Raw genomic sequence first — 23,711 nt, 5'->3', positions numbered from 1 at the left:
TAGGAATCAGCTCACAGTCACGATGATACCGTAGATGGTAGAAGTGGTATGGGAACCACAGTAGTAGAAGTGGTTTGGAAACCACAGAGGTAGAAGTGGTTTGGAAACCACAGGAATCAGCAGGGCTGAATAAACAAGGAAACACAGGAACACCTTCAGAGACTCATGGGGAATGAGACTCCAAGATCAGGCAATGTGGTGATGACCACAGGTGCTTAATATAGGGAGGTTGCCTGATCTGCCAATTAAGTTAAAGGAACATACACTGGAGGTATAGAAAGGGCTGCGCATGCGCAGTCCCTCAGGATGGAGGACGGCCACGGTTCCTAAATGTCCGGGAAGAAGCACTCACAGTCCGGTGAGTGACAACGTCATTGTTCCATGAAAGTTCAGATGAAAAAGGGTTCTGAATTGGACTACTTATTGTCCCACAGATGATTGGGCCTGTTGCAACTGCAGGATGTCAGCAGCGGCAGATGATGGTCTCCCAGGCTCGTCAAATATTCTCCAGAATAGGGTTAGGAACTCATTGACGTTGGACAAAATGGGATCAGACTTCTCCCAGAGGGGAGATGCCCAGGCTAAGGCTTGCCCTGATAGAAGGGAGATAATATAGGCAGTCTTAGTTCGATCTGTAGGAAAATTAGCCGGCTGTAGCTCATAGTGAATACTGCATTGGTTCAGGAACCCTCTACAGTTCTTTGAGTTTCCATCGTATATGGCTGGCATAGGAAGAACCAACCGAGGTGGTGGACCTGCTACAATATTGGTGCTGGTACTCTCTGAAGGGATTTGTGTAGGTGTCCGTGTCAATGCAGTCTGAAGGTTTGCCATACAAGCAGATAGTTCTTGCAAATATTTCATCACTTGCTCCTGAGTAGTTTCCTGTTTTTCCATGCGTTCAACTAGACCTCGGACTAAGTCCTTCCTTGGGGTATGTTCCCCTGCTGGAAACATTGGGCCAGTGCAAATTGTCACGGCAATAGGGTTTCTGGGATTCATCTCTGAACCCCAGGGAGTAGCTGTGGCAGGAGTGTAGTGGAAAGGAACCATACAGAGGACAACCGCAGGAATCAGTACACAAGGAGGTGCACAGAAGGTGAATCCACACAAGGAATAACTAACCAAGGTATTTATTTCAGCAGGGAATGAAGTTGAGTTCACACAAATGGTTAATGGTTTGTAATTCACATCACAGAAACAGATGAAGTTGAATTCACATGAATGGTTAATGGTTTGTAATTCACAGAACAGCAAGAAATGAAGTTGAATTCACACAAATGGTTAAAGGTTTGCAGTTCAAATAATAGTAACAGATGAAGTTGAATTCACACGAATGGTTAATGGTTTGTAATTCACGTAACAGCAATAGATGGAGTTGAAGTCACATGAATGGTTAAAGGTTTGCAGTTCATATAATAGCAACAGATGAAGTTGAACTCACTGAGAAAAGTCCATAACATAGCAGCAGGTTGAGGCTGAATTCACTCAGAGGTAATGGTGGAGATCTGTACACAGTGGGAGGATTGAAGCAGTAATCAGGATGAAGCTGAATACACACGAAGGGTAGAGCAGGTAGTGTGGAGCAGTAAAACAACAGCAACTGTAGATCTGGAACCAGGAACTAGGGAAGTGTTGCACTGGCAACTTGCTGAGTGTAGGAGGGGACTCTTATAGCCTGCAGAGGAAGCTAATTGGGGAATGGGATTAGGTGGAAGTTTAGCAAATGTCTCACCCAAGAAGGCAGCCTCCAGTGCTGCAGACAGAAGTCTCACTCGTCCCAAGATAAAATGCTGCATACGACCAGGAGGAAGATGTACGGCAATATGGTACCGCCGAGTGGTGTAAATTGGGTTAAGACCCCGATTCGTGACATATATTAAGCAACTGAGAGTACGACACCAACAGCAGCAACAGGCAGTCAACGTTGCAAGAACAAGTGGGAGAGAGCAGCACAGGGTAGGAGAATGGTCTAGTGCTTGTAAAGGGCATGTGGGGAGGTCTGATGGCATATAGGTCGATCTGTGGGGCATGTGGTAATTCTGGGTGCCATGGCTCCAAGATACACCTTTGCATTCATTGTGTAAAGAGAGGAGGGGGGACGGGGGCGCTTGTGGTATTGGGGATGGTTGAGGGAGAGGGGCCCCACAATTTCTGATGGCAGCCTTGGCTTGAAGTACACCTGGAAATGCACTTCTACTTTGAAGAACAACATAGAGGTACAAAACAAGTTCCATACCATCAGCTGAAAATTCAAGCTTTATTGTAGAGTAGAAATGGTCATGTGCCGCTCGATAGAGTAATGAATGTCACGAAAAAGCGTCTCTACCTCTTTATCTCATTTTACTAATATTGCGCTGCAAAAGGAAATCTTGTTTCAGCACTACTCCGCAAAACAAGGCCCAATAGTGCTGATGTGCTTTGCCAGAAATGCCCTACCTCCGTCCAACTTCTTCATTTTGCCTCTGCAAACATCATCTACCTCCATAAATCATGCTCTTAGGCAGAAATGTAGGTGCACTTGCAGAAATCAAGGCGCACAGTGAATATTTTTCTCTTAATATATGACATCCTATGCATTTTATTATTTTCTTCCTGATGTATATGGAGTAGATTCTGTAATTCTGATGTTATTAAAACTTCAACCACAATAAATTATGGTTTTAAAATTAGCAGATATCTGTGCTTCACTGTTAATTATGTTGTTTGTAAATCGTTTAAGAAAATAAAATAAAGTTAAAGTTGTAAGACATAATATATAAAAATGTATCTTGATGACATTTCCTTTTTATTTTTCTAACATGAGCGTAAGTTAAAATGTGAAAACCAGTTACTTTCTGTAAAATGTATGATGTCAATAGACATGTTTTAGAAACTAACAATGAGTTATTTCCAAGCAAACTGACAACAGACTTAAGCTTGAAAATGTGCCCACGCAAAAAGTACTATCATCTGGTTGTGCATTTTCACGGAGAAAATACATTTTTGAAATCACACACTTTATTAATTACATGAGTGAAGAAAATTGCAACAGTACCATACCTAGCAACAATACATTACTGTTTATGGCAACTGTTGGTGTATAATATATTACTTCAGTTTTTCAGATTAAAAAAAAAGTGTTTTTAAGATATTATACATCTTCCCAGAATATTTATTGTGTTGTTGAATACATTATAAATATTATAATATTGGAATAGGCCCATGTGATGGTTTTAATTAAAATTTTCTAATTACAAGGAACTCACTTTGCACAAATAATATTCGTCTTTGGCTTGAATATGTCACTAATAAAGTTTGGGATTTTAAAACTCATCTTGTCCTTGAGTACGCAACCAGCTGATAGTAACAATACATAAATTATTGACAAAAATGAAATAATTTCTAGCACCCCCTGAGTAAATAGCTTATATGTAAGAAATAATTGTTTGCATTAGGGATTACATATATTTTTTATTTAATTGGTAATTGAAATCAGAAAAACTGGTGCAGGTGGATTCAGTCTATACTAACCTGTGTCTGGGCAAAAAAATATAAAAATTAAACAGTATAAATGCTACTTTATATATATATATTCTGGTGATGCACACACAAGTGACTTTTTGCTTAGTACTTTGATTTTATTGTCAGGATGACAAACTGATATCACAAACATCCACACACTTTCTTTTGACCCTAATGCTAAATTAACAGATACCAGCTCTCTAGATACTGGTCAACTTATTCAGCATTGGTCACAACATAATAAACAACTCAAGTTTTTTTTTACTTTACATTCCTCCCACAGCCCTAGCTTGATGGAAAGGTGACACTACTACCTCACTTTATAGAGGAATTCTCCTCAGGTTTTCTGCTTGATGATTGTCAGTGCAGACACACCCAGTCAGCTGCTAATTTGTTACACATATATCCTCCACCTGTATCTCTTAAACCTAGGTGTACTACTGTACAAATGTGCAACCCTGTCTGTAGCCTTGACCTACAGACTGTACCTAACTCCACTCTTAGAGGCCTGTGGCAAAAAACAGGCCTTTATAATCAGGCTCCCATCCACTCCAGCGCACACTGTGTAAATGCTTATTCCAAAGTTGCAAGTTTAATGCAAAGTGTCACTTAATGGCACCTCTTTGCTAGTGGTTGGCCATCTGGAAGATATGCAGCGTTTAAACCAGCTAGTGAAGTCCAGGTTCAAAGAGGTTTCCTAGACTAAGCCGATACAAAGCTGATACCTAGAGCAATACAGTTCTCATTCGCTTTGAAGTATTATTATTATTATTATTATTAATTTTTATTTATAGGGCGCCACAAAGTATCCATAGCGCCGTACAAGGACAAACAATGGCACAGTACAAGGTGAAACAGCACAGTACAAGTAACAGTAAGCACTATAACTCTGGGGGCTCAGGCACAGCATGAAAGAGAGGGAGGGAGGGGAAAAGTGAGTACAGGCAGGTAACTATGGCCCAAGAGGGTGGGCACGGATGACAGGTTGAGAGTCACTGAGGGGAGCGGAGAGAAGCGAGAGGAGACAGAGGGCAGAGGGACTGAGAGGAGGTGAGCTGAGTAGCTGGAGAGCGCAGTTAAAAGTGATGGAAACAGAAGGTAGGAGAGCCCTGTTCAAAGGAGCGGACAATCTAAAGGGAGGGGAAGACAAACAGACACATGGATGAGACGGAGAGACGGAAGGAAGGGGGGGAAGGGAACAAGGGATGAGAAAGAGAGGTAGCCGACCGGTGGGAGTTTAGGCATGAGACTGGAAGGCTTTAAGGAAAAGGTGGGTTTTTAATGTTCGTTTGAAAGAGGACAGATTAGGGGAAGTTCTGATGGAGCGGGGGAGCTTGTTCCAATGGAGGGGAGCGGCGCGGGAGAAGTCTTGGATAAGTGCGTGAGAGGAGGTAATCAGAGGGGAAGAGAGGCGACGATCGTTGGACGATCGCAGTGAGCGGGAGGGAGTGTGAATAGAGATAAGGTTAGAGATGTAGGGAGCAGTGGAGTTGGCGAGGGCCTTGTAAGTCAGAGTGAGGAGCTTGAAAAGGATTCTGTAGGGGAAGGGGAGCCAGTGAAGGGCTTGGTAGAGTGGGGATACAGAAGTGGAACGGCGAGAGAGGAAAATAAGCCTAGCAGCGGCGTTAAGTACAGATTTAAGGGGAGCGAGATGAGAGAGGGGGAGGCCGATAAGGAGAAGGTTGCAGTAGTCCAAGCGGGAGATAATCAGAGAGTGGATGAGAGATTTGGTGGCATCCTGGGAGAGGAAGGGCCGAATGCGGGCAATGTTGCGAAGCTGGAAACGGCAGGATTTGGCGAGAGAGTGAATGTGAGGGGCAAAGGAGAGAGGAGTATTGCTTCCACTGAGTTTAATCTTGGGTGGAGACTTTCTCTAAGATCATTTTACAAACCAACGTCTCAGAATATATATATACACTGAATGACTCGTCCATTATTAAATTGGTTCATTAGCCAACAGCTGCGATCCCGAACGGCAACTCAATATATTTAAAAAAACACTGTTGCAAACTTATGTAAATAAATCAAATTACGAATCACATAAGAAAGTCAATACTTTGAAACAATAAGAATATGTCCACATAAAATGTATTTAGAGAAGCAGAACATCCATTTTGTCACAGAAATAATCACATGACTAAGAGCGCTCCTGAAACCCCATTTCTAAAACATGAATAAGTCAGTCTTGTGTTACACTCAGAATATTCTTTTTAATACCTTCAATACTCAAGGATAAAACCAGAACAATCCCCTTATTTTTTTTAAAATGTTCTCTAGAACCCAATAAATAGCACATCACAAACTGCATATTAACCCTTTCTTAACTTAAATTGATAATAACTATAAGACAAAGAAAATTAAAACCACAGCCCATCTAACCTCTCATAGTTAAACCATAAATTAAAGCATAACGTATAAATGTATGTTGTATGAAATGTGTCAAATCTCAATTTTCAAATCATAGGAGTCCAGAATTATGTATCAGATGGAATAGATATACAGTATGTATAATGTTATCCATAGGGCTTATATTTGAGCGGTCTTACTAAAAACAAGCTACTCAACAATTTCTTTCTAATATGAGCATGCTAAATGATCTTCCCATTACCTTTGTAGGTGCCTCAGAGCATGTGCCTAGTCTAACTCAGACTCTTTTTGGATCAATAACCAAAAACTAAATGAATCTAGCTTCCTATACCCAGTGGCGGATCCAGGGGGGGGGGGGGGGGGGGGGGGGGCGATCGGGGCGATCGCCCCCCCCCCCCCCTACCAGGGGCTTGCTGCCGACAGCTGCACACTGTGCAGGTCCGTTCAGCAGTGACAGTATGCTGCCCGGCTGCTCTGATTGTGTTTTAAACACAATCAGAGCAGAGGGACAGCACACTTTTACTGCTGAACGGACCTGCACATACTGTGCAGCCGCGGGCAGCCTTAGAACACAGAAAGGGGGCGGGGCCTAAATCGCCCCCCCTAAAATTGCCCGGGGTAGGACAAATGTCTGGGTCCGCCCCTGCCTATACCTCAATCTACTTGACAGAAGAGAACAAATCTAATCAAACCAAAATGTACTGTCAAAGTCAAATAATTGGATGAAGTTGTTTTAAATTACCACTTGTTATATTTTCCTTTGCGGTTGCAATTCGCTCGCTTCGGCATACAATGGTTAAATATGCAATCACGTAGAAAAATACAGTAAATACACTTACATTCACACTCATTTCTGCAAATAGTTCACTTTTAATTACGTTTCCAACTCACATTCTTTTATTATTAAGACTTAGAGATTTATTACATAAAGGTAAACCTATATTAAAGATTGTTATGGTTCAGGTCCTAAGAAATATATTGTGTTTGGTCTTATATTAATCCACATTTCACCAACTTGTTATGATTAACATAATATTAATTTGCAACGATACTCTGTTAATGGGTCAGTTTAAACCAGATTTACAGCAGTTCCCTGAGACAAGACACTTATACAGCTTTTGGAGTGATTTGCCCCAATCTTTGAAAAAGCATCGTTTGAACTGACCTAGGACGTGAATTGTACTGGACCATCATAAATCCTGAACCAAGGAAGAACTCTTTTAGTGTTATCTTTGTGTACAATGTGACATCATCACTTTTTTTTCAAACCAAACTGTATATAAACAGTCCACTGGTACAGTAACATTCTCTTTGACAGCACAGACTTCAGGATTGATGAGCTGTTACTGGATCCAGTGCACACACAAATTTATCGATTTTACTTTGTTATATTTTTGGTATTAAATCTCTTTGTGTTTTGGAACCATGCTAATCATATCGGACTATCTTTATTGGTGACGATAGTTATGGACATCAACAGTACCTAATAGCAAAAACAAAGTTTAAAGAATTGGGATAATGATAGAAACCTAAATAAAAAAATGGACAAAAGCCCAACAAGCAGTTATGATAACCCATTAAATTCTATGGACTCATTAAGGCCTTCTGGATGCAAAGACTGTAGTATAAACATCCAGATCACGTTCCTGAGACACAATCTTATACATCTACCACCATCATCTGGAGTGTTATCTATGAGTTTGACACCTCTAATAATAACAGAGGAAACTTTTATCAATGAAACCACAGGTCACCCAAATGGGTCAATTACAGCCAAAACACCCTGTGGACCTGAAAGACAGCCACATATAACCACTGCATTGTGGAATATTTAGTTTATTCATGATTACATCACATAATACTGAGTCCTGATTCAATGTAGGGAAAGTATTATCAATATTTTTCTTTTTTTGTTAGGACTTAAAATAATCAGGATAAACTTTTTAGACTACATCTTTCTTTTTTGTTTTGAGTAGAGATTGTCTATCCAATTCATTGTGTACAGAGGAGCTTCCTATAGTAAGTTTTCTGAATCTCCTTTCTAAAACTCTCCATCATATGATCTACTTGAATATCACATTTATGCACAAAAGAACAAATTATTCATCCGCATAGCAACATAAATTGGCCTCCATGTATCTTCAATGTGTGACCATCCACAATATTTTGCCCTACTAGAACATACTGTACCTGAATGGTAATAAGCTAATGCACATTATATTAGTCTTATAATTGCTGCTCCAGATAAGACAACTTTGAGACTAACAACTATGCAGCATCTACAGATATAGTTGTTAGATGTTGCATTTCCTATTCTGAACTGAGAAGTTGTTCCAGAATTTATACTACCTGTCTAATGCACATTTATCCAGTGTGACAGAGGCCTCACCATATTGCAAATGTGAATGCAATTACAGTACTCTTGATACCAATACCATATTGGAATATACGATACTTGGAGAAAAATAAAAATGGAATAAATTATATTTGAGGTTAAGAGATGGGAGTGAAAATAAGCTTAATTGTGCCACCTGATATTTTGCCTTAATATACAGCAATTTCAATAATTGATAAATATTCCTAACTAAAGCAATAGCTTGACTAACAATTATAAGCTAATAATTACAGGTTCATAACACATACTCTTCTAAGATATACTGAGCAGATTCTTTCTCACAATGGTATAATTTTAGAAGTTGTGTACTTTATGAAAAATTATCATAATAATATCTAGCAGTAGAAATTACATATACTAATAATGTCAAAGAGAACGTTGAGAAAATAATGTACTCTATTAAATTTCAGGAATCTGTATGACTAGTGGAATATACATGTGGGGAAAATAATACTACATTTGATAACATAATACAAGAGTATAAATGAGATAAAAACTTAAGTGAGAAATCTAAAAAGATCTCTTATTATTATTATTATTATTAGAATACACATTAATTCCAAACATTGAGAACATCCAAAATATTTTTAATTTACAATTTCTTTTACTCTTTTCAGGTACTTTCTTCAACTATATAATTTAGCAATATTTCACAAGAAGTGTTCAGTTGGGACTTTTTAAGGAATAGTATTACAATTCAGAAATATTTTATCATACTAGTGGGGACCTTAGAAAGTGCCTTCACATCAGAACCCTTTTCCCTTTATCTTGAATATCAAATTTAGCCTTTAAAGTGCTTTTTAAGTCTTCTCAATTGACATTTCAGGACGTTACTGATCCACGGCCTATGATGTCCACTATTCAAATGCAAGTAGTTATTGAGTCCAATGATTTTCTAAAATTTGAGCATTTGATCTGTGCTCTTTATCAAGAAGGTGATATCCAGGATATTTACTAATGCATGACTTAAAATGTGAGTTAACTTTAAATTAAGATGATTAGAAGTTTAAATATTTACAAAATCATTTGCATCCCAATTAATAATCAAGTCATCAATATAACAGCCATAGAAAAACAGGTTCACCCGGCATGGGCCGTCCTATGCAAAATCCAGTTTGAACCTACCCATATGTAATTTGGCATAGCTCAGTGTAGTGAAAATAGAGGAATAACAGTTACAAGGATTAACCTGTAAAATAATTATGGGGAATCAGGCCTAACTATAACTGTATTATAAATACTGTGTGTCAAATGAAGCAATTTATAATTTGTTTTTCTGTGCAAGTCAAAATGCATTTCACTTCAAAGTGGAGACAAAGGGTAATGATCTAATTCCATGTGTAAAATATGAGGCCAGAAAAACTGTCCTGTGTAAGAAGATAACAGTGTCACCTGATTCAGCTAAATAGGCCCCTGGGGTGAGCTACATCCTGACATGGGAAAGTTTTTTGACACCTAGAGAGATGCTAGGGAGTCATTCCCAGCAGGAGTCTCACCCAAAGAGACATGAGCTGTTTGACCAAGCCCTACAATATTGTATATAGACAAATATATTTCAGGTTCTAAAAATGTCACTTAAAATCAATAAAAGTAGTGATCAACCATATATTCATCAATAGCATGATGAAGGGCAGCCCATACGTCAAACAAAGCATTCTTCTCACACAGAAAAGTTGAGGAAATGAGTGTAAGCTCAACTAATAAACTGGACCTAGGCCTGTTTGGTATCAGTAAATGGGTACATTCATAGAGAATCTATTAATAATAAAATTGGGTCTGCACAGTAAGGGCAGTCCATGCACCTTAAATTTAATGTAGGGGTGGAAGCAGATGCACACACACCTTTTAGGAATGATATCTTATGTGCTTGCTTCTCCTGGTGCAAGATCTATATGAATGATCATCAGTACAGACCTTGTCATTAAAATATTAAATAAATATTTATTTTTGTAAAAGAGAGTGCCCCCCCCCCAAAAGTGAATCCAGACTACCGCTGCCAGCATTGGCTGGCAGCTAGGGCTAGTTTCACTATAGCAGGGAAACCTGCAGTATCTGGTACCTTTGCAATAGTGACAATCCCAGGCCTGTCAGCATGGGACTGAATACCCTGGCCTCTCTCTCTCTCTCTCTATGCAATGCACTGTAGGGGTCTTTCTCGGCACGGCATACTCATCGTAGTATGAGGATTTTTTAATAATTTGCCTGGAATGCTTCCAAACCACAAGAAGGTGACCACTAAAATAGTTAAATAGGGTTGTGTGGGGTTGTGTTTATTTATAATGAACCATGGAACCATGGCGATCAGAGAAATCACATACCCTCCAGACCTTCCAGTAAGCAATAAAATCTTCTCACATGCCCTTTTGCAAGCACTAGACCATTCCCCTACCCTGTGCTGGTCTCTCCTACCTTTTTCTTGCAGTTTTGACTACTTGGTGCTGCTGCTGGTGTCATAACCTCAGTTGCTGCTTTACCAGAAATATATATATATATTTCCCAACAACCGACCCTGACATCAAAATAGTACCTGTGTTTAATAATTAGGCCCCTTCCCTACCAACTAGCATGATATTAAATTAATAGCAGTCCCATTTAATAAACATACCCCTACTAGCCCTGACATTAAACTAATAGCATTTTCATTGAATAAAAGGCTAGTTTCCCCAACAGCCCCAATATCAAATTTACAGAATTCTAATTTTGCTCACAGTTAAGAGAGCTTACATTTATAGCACCCCGTTCCATTTCATATGCATTCAGCCCATTGCATAGTGGATTAGGAACCTCTCCGTATAGAGTGTACTGAGATACCTCCTTTCAACCCATTGTATTACTGGTTTAGATTAAGATACTGATGTCGGATGGTGGCTCCAATATCAGCTTGTATCTAAAGGAGGAGAAAGCTGGTTTCTGGCATTTCATCAATTATATTACTTTATTTATATTTTCCATAGTTTTAAACTTGTTAACGTTACTAATAAATCATACTTTTTTAGTTATTGGTTTCTGTGTGAAATTATGTTGATACACATTTATTAGTGCTGATTTATCTGTTTTTATAAAATTTTTAGCCCATTACATTATTATTATTATTTATTATTATCACCATTTATTTATATAGCGCCACTAATTCCGCAGCGCTGTACAGAGAACACACTCATATCAGTCCCTGCCCCATTGGGGCTTACAGTCTAAATTCCTTAACACACACACACAAGGACAGACAGACTAGGGTTAATTTGTTAACAGCCAATTAACCTACCAGTATGTTTTTGGAGTGTGGGAGGAAACCTGGAGCACCCGGAGGAAACCCACGCAAACACGGGAGAACATACAAACTCCACACAGATAAGACCAGGACGGGAATTTAACTCATGCCTCCAGTGCTGTAAGGCAGAAGTGCTAACCACTGACCCATCATTACATAGATCTTATTACTTTATATAGCTAGGGAAATTTGCACACCAATTTTTTGTGGAAACTGAATTAAACACCTCACTGCCATTTGCTTTACTAATTGTAGTTTGCACACACCCGCCTACTGCACAGTTCTCAATGCACAAACCTCAGTGTAATTTGCTCAGACAGGGCATTTTTGCAGACTTCTATAGTAAAACCCCAGTTACATTTGCAGAGAGACAGCAGGGGCAAGTGGGAGGTACAGATTTGGGGGTAAATGTATTAACCTCCGGATTGTTGAACTCCCGCGAGTTCGGCGCCTTCAGCGCTTAAATTTAAAGTGGCGCTGCCTTGTAAAGGGAAGTTTCCCTTTACAAGGCAGCGCCGCTTTAAATTTAAGCGCTGAAGACGGCGAACTCGCGGGAGTTCAACAATCTGGAGGTTAATACATTTACCCCTTGGTATTATTTCCATCAGATGGGGATCAGGGCAGAGATTGGGTCCCTATGCTGTGAACATTGGCCATAAGAACTGCATCCAATATGGCTCATTGTCAACCTCTGCCTCCAGTTCTCCTGTCCTAATTATTATCTTGGATATGGAGTAAGCTGAATGCAGGGGGCAGGGTCACTATCTATTTGAGCCTGTTGGCCATCTGAAGAGTATTATCCAATTAATTAAAAGGACAAAGGCACATGTAGGACATATTTGGCACCATAGCTATGTTTTAAAGGAATACCTCCAACACCACCCCACCTCCGAATGACCTCTTACTTTTGCACTTCCCCTGTATAACATTCATAAAGATCAATGGCCATACCACATATAGTAATATAATTAATTAAACCATTGTACACAACAATATATGTAATGCCTCCTTTTTCTGTTTTCATTAGCAAAACATTTTATAAATACTTTGCACATAGCACATTTTAGATGCTATTGTTAAACATTTTTAAACCAATATTATTATTTAACAATAAATACTTACTTTAACTTGCTGTTTGCTGGACTTTGTAATAAGAGAAGCCCCTCTGTACAGCACTCCAATATCAGGTCTGACAGCTACCAGTCAGGACAGACAGGCGTTAAATTCCTAAGTGACAGCTGAGCTAACATGCAATCACATCATTCCTCAGTCCTCCCCTATGCAGCGCCAAGCAGATCAGATAGAAATTTCACTTGCAGGCCTCTTGAAGGATGATCCTGCCATGACCATGTATGTATGGGGCGTTTTTTCTTAGGGTTAGCGGATGCATTTTATTGTGAGATCCACATCCCCATAGGGAATTCAGCCCTGTTCTGTTGGGCCTAGGACTGGTTAGCACTATTCCAGTGGAACCCCTTGTTGCTGATTTCTCTACTATAGTGCCGCCAGCCCTGAATGGCAAAGCCTAGTACTTCTATTGGCAATGTGGAGGCCATGATTTTTGTCCACCTATTTTGCCGATACCCGACAGCGTTAATGCATTTTTTGTACATTTATTTATATATGTTTTACACACGGGGCACTGCAAACAAAAATTGTGGACTTTTCAATGATAGAAATTACATCTATGTTTGTAGCAAAAATTGCATCCAGCTCTGCATAAGACCTGAGTGAAAATAATTGTGGGTTAAAATCAAAGTTATTGAATCAAAGAAACTTACACTGCCTGTCTGAGATCCCAATGTCACCATTCAAGTGTAGACACCCTCAGCTCCAACCATTTTAGAAATATGGGTATGTTTAAGTGTATTAATACATTTTATGTTATAAGCCAATCATTTTTATATGAGGTTCTTGTGCCCTAATAGTTAGACCGACACAGTGGTACTTTTCTTCTGTTGTGTATTATTAATAATAGTGCCTAGCTGCTCCACCTCCCATGGACTCTGGCAATCATGGAATTCACAGCAGGAGAAGCCATGTGAACACTATACCAAAAATAGTGCTAGAATTCCTGTACTAAGGCTAGGTACACACTACATTGTTTTCAGGCGATTATTGGGCCAATCAAATGATAAATGACCGTCCGGCCTGATATCGCATTAGTGTGCAAGTTGCAACAATGAACGTTGATCGTTCAAAGCACATCGTATCATTTATTCTGATTTTTAAATCGGACTAAAAATCTAGTTCAACGATGAAACAATATTGTTCCAATTCTGCATTCACTCATGACCGGCAGTGTCCATAGAGCTCTATGAATTGCTACTAATACCAAATAAACAAACAAGAAGTGGAAGTTGTTCAATCAATTTATAGGCTCATAGCAGGTGCTTGTATTGTTTGTTTGAGAGGCATGTTGGTGTCAGTAGTGAGGGGTACTTTTGGTGAAAATTAGCTCTCAATTTAAAAACACATATATGTATGGCCCAAATATATGGGACTCTTACTGTTTAGAGTTAGGACCACCCTATTAGCAAAAGCGCCATGGAGTGGCAAGTGGATTAACATTCATTTGCAAATTTGTGCAACTGAGACTTTTGGATTTTTATGTACAAGTAGAAATGGCAGCTCCTTTGCTGCCTATTGCAGTGTGCTGGGGGATTTTTCTCTGTGTCTGTTCCTTTCAGGATAACCCCACCCTTTCAAGCACCTGTTATGAGCCTATAATTTGATTTAACAACTTCCACTTCTGTACTGTTTGTATGAGAGGCATGTTTGTGTCAGTATCTGAAGGGGAGTGCTAGTGCTGTATTGTCACTTGGAGGCTTCTGGGGTACCTCTTGGTAAGTTAGCTCTTAATTTGAAAACACATATATATATGGACCAAATATATGGGACTCTCACTGTTTAGAGTTAGGACCACCCTATTAGCAAAATCACTGTGGAGTGGCAGGTGGCTTAACATACATTTGCTAATGTGTACAACTGAGACATTTGCATTTTATATACAAGTAGAAATGGCAGCTCCTTTGCTGGCTATGGCAGTGTGCTGGGGGATTTTTCTCAATAGTCCAATATCTGACAGGTGAAGAAGGCTATTGGATGTGATTTCAATGAGAGGTCTATTACTCATTGAAGCCCTTAATGTTGAAGCTATGGACAGTGTGTGACAGCAGGAGGACTTCAAATCAACCCATCGAGGACCTTGGTTTTTTAAAAACCAAGTCACGGCTTGACTTATGTGAGTAGTAATATAATACAATCGAATGTCCGGAAAGCCCCGAACCCTATTAACCGTTGTTTTTTTACGCAGAGTGCAAAAACTAGTGCGTGGGGGTTTATTTTGTCACATAAATTGTGATAATCAGCGGTGAAGTTGTATTAGAATGGGTCTGGGTACCTGTACTGGGAGAGTTTGAAAGGATAAAGTATGCGGGGCAGGACACTCATCTTGATTGCTACTATCCTACCTAGCCAGGAGATGATTAATTTTTGCCATTGGAACAAATCTAATTTATTTTTTTTGCTTATGATTGGTAAATTTTCTGAATTTAGTGAGTTATAATTAGAAGTAATAAAGACTCCTATATATTTTATTTTGGATTGTTGCCAGGAGAAGTGAAAACTATTTTTAAGGAGATTCAGAGTTGGTGGTGATATATTAAAAGTGAGAGATTCAGTTTCGACAGGTTTATTTTATAACCAGAAATGGATCCGTAAGCTTTAAGGATGTTAAATAGGTTCGGGAGGGAGGTGTGGGAGAAGTTAATGTGAGGAGGATGTCATCTGCAAATAAACTAAGTTTAAAGTTTTCAGAATTAATTGAGACACCTGTAATATCTGGGGAACATAGAATTTTAGCCGTTAAGGATTCGATTACAAGGGCAAAAATCAAAGGGGAAAGAGGACATCCCTGACGAGTGCCATTAGTTATTTATATTGATGATGAAAGTACCCTATTCACCAAGACCCTTGCAGAAGGTTTAGAGTATAAAGCCTGTATTCCTTGATGAAGAATGCCATCAAAACCAAATTTTTTGACAGTTTCTAACATAAAGGACCAATTAATTCAGTCAAAGGCTTTCTCTGCATCCAGAGAAAGCACAATTGTTGGAACTTTATTGGAATTAGTGTAATGAATAAGGCTAACCGTTTTTCTGGTATTATCACGCGCCTGACAGCCCGGTATGAATCCCATCTGGTCTTTATGGTTTAGGTGAGGTAGAACAAAATTAAGGCGGTTAGCAAGAGCTTTCGCTTAGATCTTGATGTCTTTGTTTAAAAGTGAGATGGGTCGATAATGGGCACAGTTCGATGGGTCTTTGCCCTCTTTCGGAATGACTATAATACGTGCCTCTAGGGTTTCTTTAGAGAAGGAGCCACTTTTTAATAGACTGTTAAACATATCAACAAGATAAGGTGAAAGAAGCTCATTGTATGTTTTATAATATATTGCAGTAAAACCGTCAGTGCCAGGTGCCTTATTTCTATAAGTTTTTGATGACATCAGATATTTCTTCAACAGTAAATTCCATACTTAGTTGTTTAAGTGTTCTTAGAAGGAGTCTAGGTAATTGGCATTGGGAAAGGAAGTGTTTGGATGTATTTATCGACGTTAAGGAAGACACATTCGATTGAGATATATTATATAGTTTACAATAGACATTTTTAAATTCCTCTGTTATGTGATTTGGGTCTTGAGTAAAATTACCTGAATGAGATTTAATATGGAGTACATTGCTTTCAGAGAGTTTAGATCGTAACCTAGACTCTAATAGTCTGTCTGCTTTTTGATCCTTTAATAAAAGGTCTGGTTCAGGTATTTGAGAGAGTTTTCTGCTCTGGTAGAAAGTAAAATATTTAACTCCCCTATTGCTGCTTTAAGTTTGATGTAGTCCTTTGATAAACCAGAAGCTTTATGAGATCTATCTAAACTCGATACTTGTTTAGAGACCTCAATGAATTTTTTAGTTTTAATTTTTTTAGCTTATGCTGCTGCTTTTATGCTACCTCAAATTACAACTTTATGGGCATCTCAGAGGAGCATAGGGGAGATAGAGGAATCAATGTCTGTCTCATAATAGTTAAGTATTTCTGTTTCTATTTGTGATTTTAGATCTGGATTAAGTAGAATTCTATCGTTTAGGAGCAAGGTAAACTGTTTTTGCCCAAATTCTGGACCCACAATGTCTAAAGTAGCAGGGCCATTGTTAGACCATGTGCTAGGTAGAATATCAACATTTAGGGTATGTTGAGCTAGGTCAATGCACAGGAAGACCATGTCCAAGTGTGTACACAACATAGACCACTGAATAAAAAGTGTTTTTTTTTGCGGTTGGTTCCTTGCCATGCATCAAACAGGAGGTGATGTGATAGGAGAGATCTTAAGGCCTTAGAATTGGAATCAATAGTATGACGGGTTAATTGTGGGGGAACTGTGGATCTGTGTAGATGATTTTCTAGTATAGTATTAAAGTCACCTGCCAGGACTACTCTACCTACTCGATTTTGGGATAAGAGGTTATCTATAAAACAGAAGAATAAGGTTTGGTTTGTGTTGAGAGCATAGACATTAAGAAATGAATAGGTAATGTTGTTTAGGTCACCTATTAGAAGAAGATATCGCCCCTCTGGGCGAAAAAAGTAACACAGCGTTAAAACTATTACCGTTATTACGGTAATTCTAAGCCGGCGTTAAAGGTACCGTAATAACGGTAATGACATGCATTATTACAGTAATAACGGTAATAGTGCGCACGCCGCGTTACTTTTCCGAGTAACGCGGACAATTGTATATGCCCCATAGAGCACAACATTTAAAATATCAGTTTTAAATTATTTAACGTATTTAAAGTCACATGTGATATTTCATAAACATATACAATTTATAAAATACATAATCACGTTTCTAGTGCCATGGTTGCAGCTGGCTTTGAGCCGTTGTTTGGTGGGCCAAATACTTACACTTGTCCCCCAGTAAATTAAACTTTCAGCCTTCCTCTGATTTGAGTGATGTTCACTTTCTCAAGGTGCTAGACAATGCATTTTCTCTCCTCTCCTGGATATATAGTGTGATGATGTTATTAATCCCATGAGAAAATAAAGTATACGTAGGAACAAACTTTTCCGAAATACTCTTCTTTTTATTTAACAGCAGATGTAGATGATAATATAATGTTTTGAGAAGTAACTTGTGGACTGGACTGTTGAGTGATCATATTCAAAATCTATCTGTGTGCAGGCCATAGATATTAAATGGAAGGGATGGTGAACAGAAGTGAGAAAGCAGCAAGGAAAATATATGGAATGAAGGGGATATCCTTAAAATAAGGTAAAAAACAGAAACAAATAAACAAAATTAAACAGGCCACACATGGGCTATGTCACTCACCGGACGGTTAGTGCCTCTGGTTTGGGACATGAGTCTCTCTCTCTCTTGCGAGCACCTGTTCGGCGCCGCGGCCGTCCGCCATCTTGACCAAGGATTGCGCATGTGCAGAAACCACGGACTGTTAAAACCTTGCTCATAGTCTCATTGGTCAATCAATCACCTCTCACTACTTAAGGCACCTGTTACTCTATTACCGTTGCCTGTTCTTGGTTCTCATTCCCTTGTGACTCCGAGGTGTTTCCGGTTTCTACTCGTGCTCTCTGTTTGCTGTGGAATATACCTGCGCCTGGACAAGCCTTCTCTCCATATTGTGGTACAACTTGCCAGCCGCAGACCACTCCATGCTACCTTGTTACATACCTGCACCTGGACAAGCCTTCTCTCCATATCGGGGTACAACTTGCCAGCCGCAACCCACTCCACGCTACCTTGTTACATACCTGCACCTGGACAAGCCTTCTCTTCATATCGTGGTACAACTTGCTAGTCGCAGACCACTCTACGCTACCTGGTAACATACCTGCACCTGGACAAGTCGTCTCTCCATATCAGTGGAACACCTGGACAAGCCTTCTCTCCATATCGGGGTACAACTTGCCAGCCGCAACCCACTCCACGCTACCTTGTTACATACCTGCACCTGGACAAGCCTTCTCTTCATATCGTGGTACAACTTGATAGTCGCAGACCACTCTACGCTACCTGGTAACATACCTGCACCTGGACAAGTCGTCTCTCCATATCAGTGGAACAACCTACCAGTCGCAGACCACTCTACGCTACCTGGTAACATACCTGCACCTGGACAAGTCGTCTCTCCATATCAGTGGTGCAACTTGCTAGTCGCAGACCACTCTACGCTACCTGGTAACATACCTGCACCTGGACAAGTCGTCTCTCCATATCAGTGGTACAACTTGCTAGTCGCAGACCACTCTACGCTACCTGGTAACATACCTGCACCTGGACAAGTCGTCTCTCCATATCAGTGGTACAACTTTCTAGCTGCAGACCACTCTACGCTACCTTGTAACATACCTGCACCCGGACAAGTCTTCTCTCCATATCAGTGGTATAACTTGCCAGCCGCAGACCACTCTACGCTACCTGGTAATATATCTGCTCCTGGACAAGTCTTCTCTCCAAATCAGTGGTGAGACTTACCGGTCACAGACCGCTCCACGCTATCTAGTATTATACCAGCATCTGCACAAGTCTTTACATTTACCAGCGGGAACATATGTCAGGAGCAGCTTACCCTACTATTTTGCATGGTACCTGTTATTAGGACTAAAGCCTATAGTGCCTCTGAAGTATAGCTGCGAGTCGCTGACTCTCCTGCTGCATTATTGATTGGTCCTTCCATAGACTTTATCCAGTTGTCATATATTGGTCTGCTGTATGCTACCTGTGTGCTAATACACTTTGGAACTTTCTCCTCCTTTTATTACTGCTCATCAGTCTACCGTGTTACCATTGTTTTCATTGTTCAGAGACTCTGCATTTATATCATTGACATTCCCTTTCCTATTCAGTTGTACAGTTCCGTATATTCACCACCAGGCCCGGCGCTCCCATTAGGCAACCTTAGGCAGTTGCCTAGGGCGCCGGGACCTGCAGGGCACCGCTGCCGCTGACTAGATTTGAAAATCTAGTCAGCGGTGAGAGGTGGTGCAGCGGTGGCGGGGTGCCGCCGCTGTTTCTTCAATGTCCGCCCAGGCTGCCCGGCGCGTCGCTCCCACTGTCTGTCACACACCTGATCACTGACATCAGTGATCAGGTGACACTGGGTCACTCTTCCGCGGCACCTGTGTAGTATATCACACTGTCTGTCAGTGACAGACAGTGTGAATAAAGTTTGCTACCCAGCGCCCCCCTCTCTTCCCAGCATGCCACGGCTGCTCCACCCCTCTCCTTTGGTGTAAAGAAGCTGAGGAGCGGTGGGCAGCCATTACAGAAGAGCCTCTCTGCATCTGAACAGCCTTCAGCATCAAAAACAGTAAATATCTTTATCTTTTATTTTTTTTTGTATTATTAATTTCATTTTATAAAAAATGGGGTACCCAAAGGGGAAGTGTGGAGGCCCAAAAAATGTTGGGGGTGGGATTTTTTATTATTATGTCACACATTATGGTCTATATTTAATTTAAAAACTATGGTGGATAAAATAATTATTTTATTGCACCTCATGCTCTATATTTGACTTGCTTAAAGTCAATAATAGAGCATGACGTGCCAATAAAATAATTATTTTATCCACCATAGTTTTTAAATCAAAGATAGAGCGTGAAGTTGCAAATAATATTAATTTTACTCCCACATAGCTTGAAAATTAAATACAGAGCATGAGGTGGAAAATAGTATTTTTTCAATGGTATAAAAATTACTATTTTCCACGTCATACTCTATATTTAATTTGCAAAATATGCTGTGGAAAAATGACTATTTTGCACTTCATGCTCTATCTTTGATTTAAACACTATGGTGGATAAAATAATTATTTTATTGGCACCTCATGCTCTATTATTGACTTGCTGCAAGTCAAATATAGAGCATGACGTGCCAATAAAATCATGGTGCTGCAGGGGGGGGGGGACAGAGGACATGGTGCTGCAGGGGGGGGGGGGGCAGAGGACATGGTGCTGCAGGGGGGGACGGGACAGAGGACATGGTGCTGCAGGGGGGACGACAGAAGACATGGTGCTGCAGGGGCGGGGACAGAGGACATGGTGCTGCGGGGGGGGGGGGGAGAGAGCACATGGTCAAGCAGTGGGGTGGGGCAGTATGCTGCAGTGGGAGCAGAGTGTGATGGGTCATTCTCACAAGTTTTTGTTCCCATATCTAATACTTGGATACTTCCCCTCTAGAAATCCTGTGATTGCCCCTGGACAGCAGTGGAGTCTGGACAACGTTCTCTATGAAACATCACGGCAGCCAGACCGCTGTAGGAGGTAAGGCTTATTTTTTTTATTTTTTTTTACCGAAAGTGAAGTGTGTGAGTGTCTGGGAAGTGGGTATTTGACGTGTTCTGGGGTGGGTGGGTGGGGGGCGGTATTTTGAAATTTTGCCTAGGGCGCTGAGAACCCTAGCACCGGCCCCATTCACCACACTTCCCAGAGGGCCGCGACCTGCACAGTGGCAGCCGCTAAAACCATACTCCCTTGCGGGAGTTCCTGGAGAAGACCAGCCACTGTGTTAGACTCCGCGCCTCTGGTAAAGTGAAATTCCACCTGGTGAATTCTGTGTAAAACTCCTAGTGCCTGTGACAGGCTACTTCCCACAAGCGTCAAGTCACAAGAACTGATCGGTGTCCCATTTGGTCAAAATGGACAGGTTCTGGCCACTTGGCCTTTTAGGCTTACAGATCACCTCCAGCATCAATGGTGCCTGAGGTGTGGAGCCTGCTAGCCATCATCTGCTTTTCTCTGGGCTCATTACCAACATCCCCTATAATGATCGAATCATTTTAATCAGACTTTTTCTGGCACTACAGTTGTTTTATGACCACATATAATTCAATATCAGGCCAAGTGCTTGATAAAACTTCAATATTGCAGCATTTATGGCCGGCGTTACACACAAAAGATCTATCACAGATTAAGCCTGTATGGTTGACCAATTTATAACAAAATAAAACCAGTGTATTTCTCCGTCTTTCTGCTGCTTCCATTAATCTTAAATGTAAAGATCAAGATGCTGTTACAATTGTAAATTTGAGTATTGTTTGAGGCTCACATTCTATACATAAATTATGGGTTATGAAATTAAAACTAAAAAAGCATAATGTTCCATTTACTGTGTAAATGTGGATGCCTAGAGGTAACAGTAGTTATTTTATTCCACATTATTTCTTGTTTTGACTAAGGACAGTAACATAGTAATAAACAAATATATACGTGGTAAAATACACATGATCATTTGACATGCATACATTACAGTCAGAGCAGGATTTAGACCTCATGGGGTCCTAGGCAAGATATTGGTTTGGGCCTCCCCCCTCCCCCTCCCTAAAACAATCCATAGCACTATATTTTTTAGCATAGCATATACTCCTATAGTTAAGTAGAAGGGTAAGCTATGTGCCGCCGCACATCACGCTGCTCCTCCTGCATCATCATGCGGCCCCTCATTACTGTCCCTCTCATAACACTGTGCCCTCCTTTATCATTACACTGCATCACACTGTGGCCCCTCATTACTGTCCCTCTCATCACGCTGTGTCCTCCTTTATCATTACACTGAATCACACTGTGGCCCCTCATTACTGTCCCTCTCATCATGCTGTGTCCTCCTTTATCATTACACTGCATCACACTGTGGTCCCAGCAGTTAAAGGGGCATAATCAATTGTTGGTGTTACACGTAAAAGTAATGCGGCGCGCGCACTATTACCGTCATTATTACGGTACCTTAAACGCTGGATTTCAGCTCGCAGCTCAGGGAGCTGCGAGCTGAAATCCGGCTTAGTATTATCGTAATAACAGTAATACTTTTAACACCGCGGGAAACGGCAACAATTGAATATGCCCCAGAGAATAATGACCATGGACCCTATATTTTGTCAAAGGATCTAGCAGAATTTTGAATTATACTGGTCATATACGCCATACAATGAATATTAAGTTCAGTGGTCGAAGTGGAAATTTAGAATTGGTGGTATGAAAAATGTAATGGGAATGTAAACAAGTGAATGGAATTTTTTTATTTTACAATGAAGGTAGTATGAGAAGTAGCGGTATGACATACTACCATATACACCCCACTTCCACCACTGCTTACATTTCAATTCACACAAATTGTATTTTATCTTTAACTAAGCTTTGGTATTAATTATAATTAACATGTCAAGAAACTGCAGTTCATGGTTAGCAAGCCCAGTAATAAAAAACACCAGTCTCCTATTACTACCATGTCACAGACCGTCACCACTACAGTTACGGACTGCAGCCCTCTACCTACAGAAACATGAAACAATCCATAGCACTATGTTTTTTTAGCATAGCATACACTCCTATAGTTAAGTAGAAGGGCAAGCTATGTGCTGCCGCACATCACGCTGCTCCTCCTGCATCATCATGCGGCCCCTCATTACTGTCCCTCTCAAAGCACTGTGCCCTCCTTTATCATTACACTGCATCACACTGTGGCCCCTCATTACTGTCCCTCTCATCACGCTGTGTCCTCCTTTATCATTACACTGAATCACACTGTGGCCTCTCATTACTGTCCCTCTCATCACGCTGTGTCCTCCTTTATCATTACACTGCATCACACTGTGGTCCCAGCAGTTAAAGGGGCATAATCAATTGTTGGTGTTACACGTAAAAGTAATGCGGCGCGCGCACTATTACCGTCATTATTACGGTACCTTAAACGCTGGATTTCAGCTCGCAGCTCAGGGAGCTGCGAGCTGAAATCCGGCTTAGTATTACCGTAATAACATTAATACTTTTAACACCGCGGGAAACGGCAACAATTGAATATGCCCCAGAGAATAATGACCATGGACCCCATATTTTGTCAAAGGATCTAGCAGAATTTTGAATTATACTGGTCATATACTCCATACAATGAATATTAAGCTCAGTGGTCGAAGTGGAAATTTAGAATTGGTGGTATGAAAAATGTAATGGGAATGTAAACAAGTGAATGGAATTTTTTTATTTTACAATGAAGGTAGTATGAGAAGTAGCGGTATGACATACTACCATATACACCCCACTTCCACCACTGCTTACATTTCAATTCACACAAATTGTATTTTATCTTTAACTAAGCTTTGG

At 40.4% G+C, this 23,711-nt stretch overlaps 1 protein-coding gene across 4 annotated transcripts in view; it reads right to left on the bottom strand.

Annotated features, from left to right (window-relative positions):
• DDR2 (discoidin domain receptor tyrosine kinase 2) overlaps window positions 1-23,711 on the bottom strand; it is a 516,782-nt gene that overhangs the window by 381,098 nt on the left and 111,973 nt on the right. Inside the window, exon 1 of one of the 4 annotated variants that reach the window (XM_075182766.1) lies at window positions 10,676-10,737. The exons of the other annotated variants lie outside the window; for them this stretch is intronic. The gene's annotated coding sequence lies outside the window, so the exon portion shown is untranslated. Of the gene's footprint in view, window positions 1-10,675; window positions 10,738-23,711 lie in introns of those variants that run through there. 4 annotated transcript variants of the gene reach the window in all.

Source organism: Mixophyes fleayi, chromosome 8 (genome assembly GCF_038048845.1).
Source record: "Mixophyes fleayi isolate aMixFle1 chromosome 8, aMixFle1.hap1, whole genome shotgun sequence".
In the NCBI taxonomy this organism is placed as follows: Eukaryota; Metazoa; Chordata; class Amphibia; order Anura; family Limnodynastidae; genus Mixophyes; species Mixophyes fleayi.
This window is presented reverse-complemented; position numbering and strand designations above follow the sequence as displayed.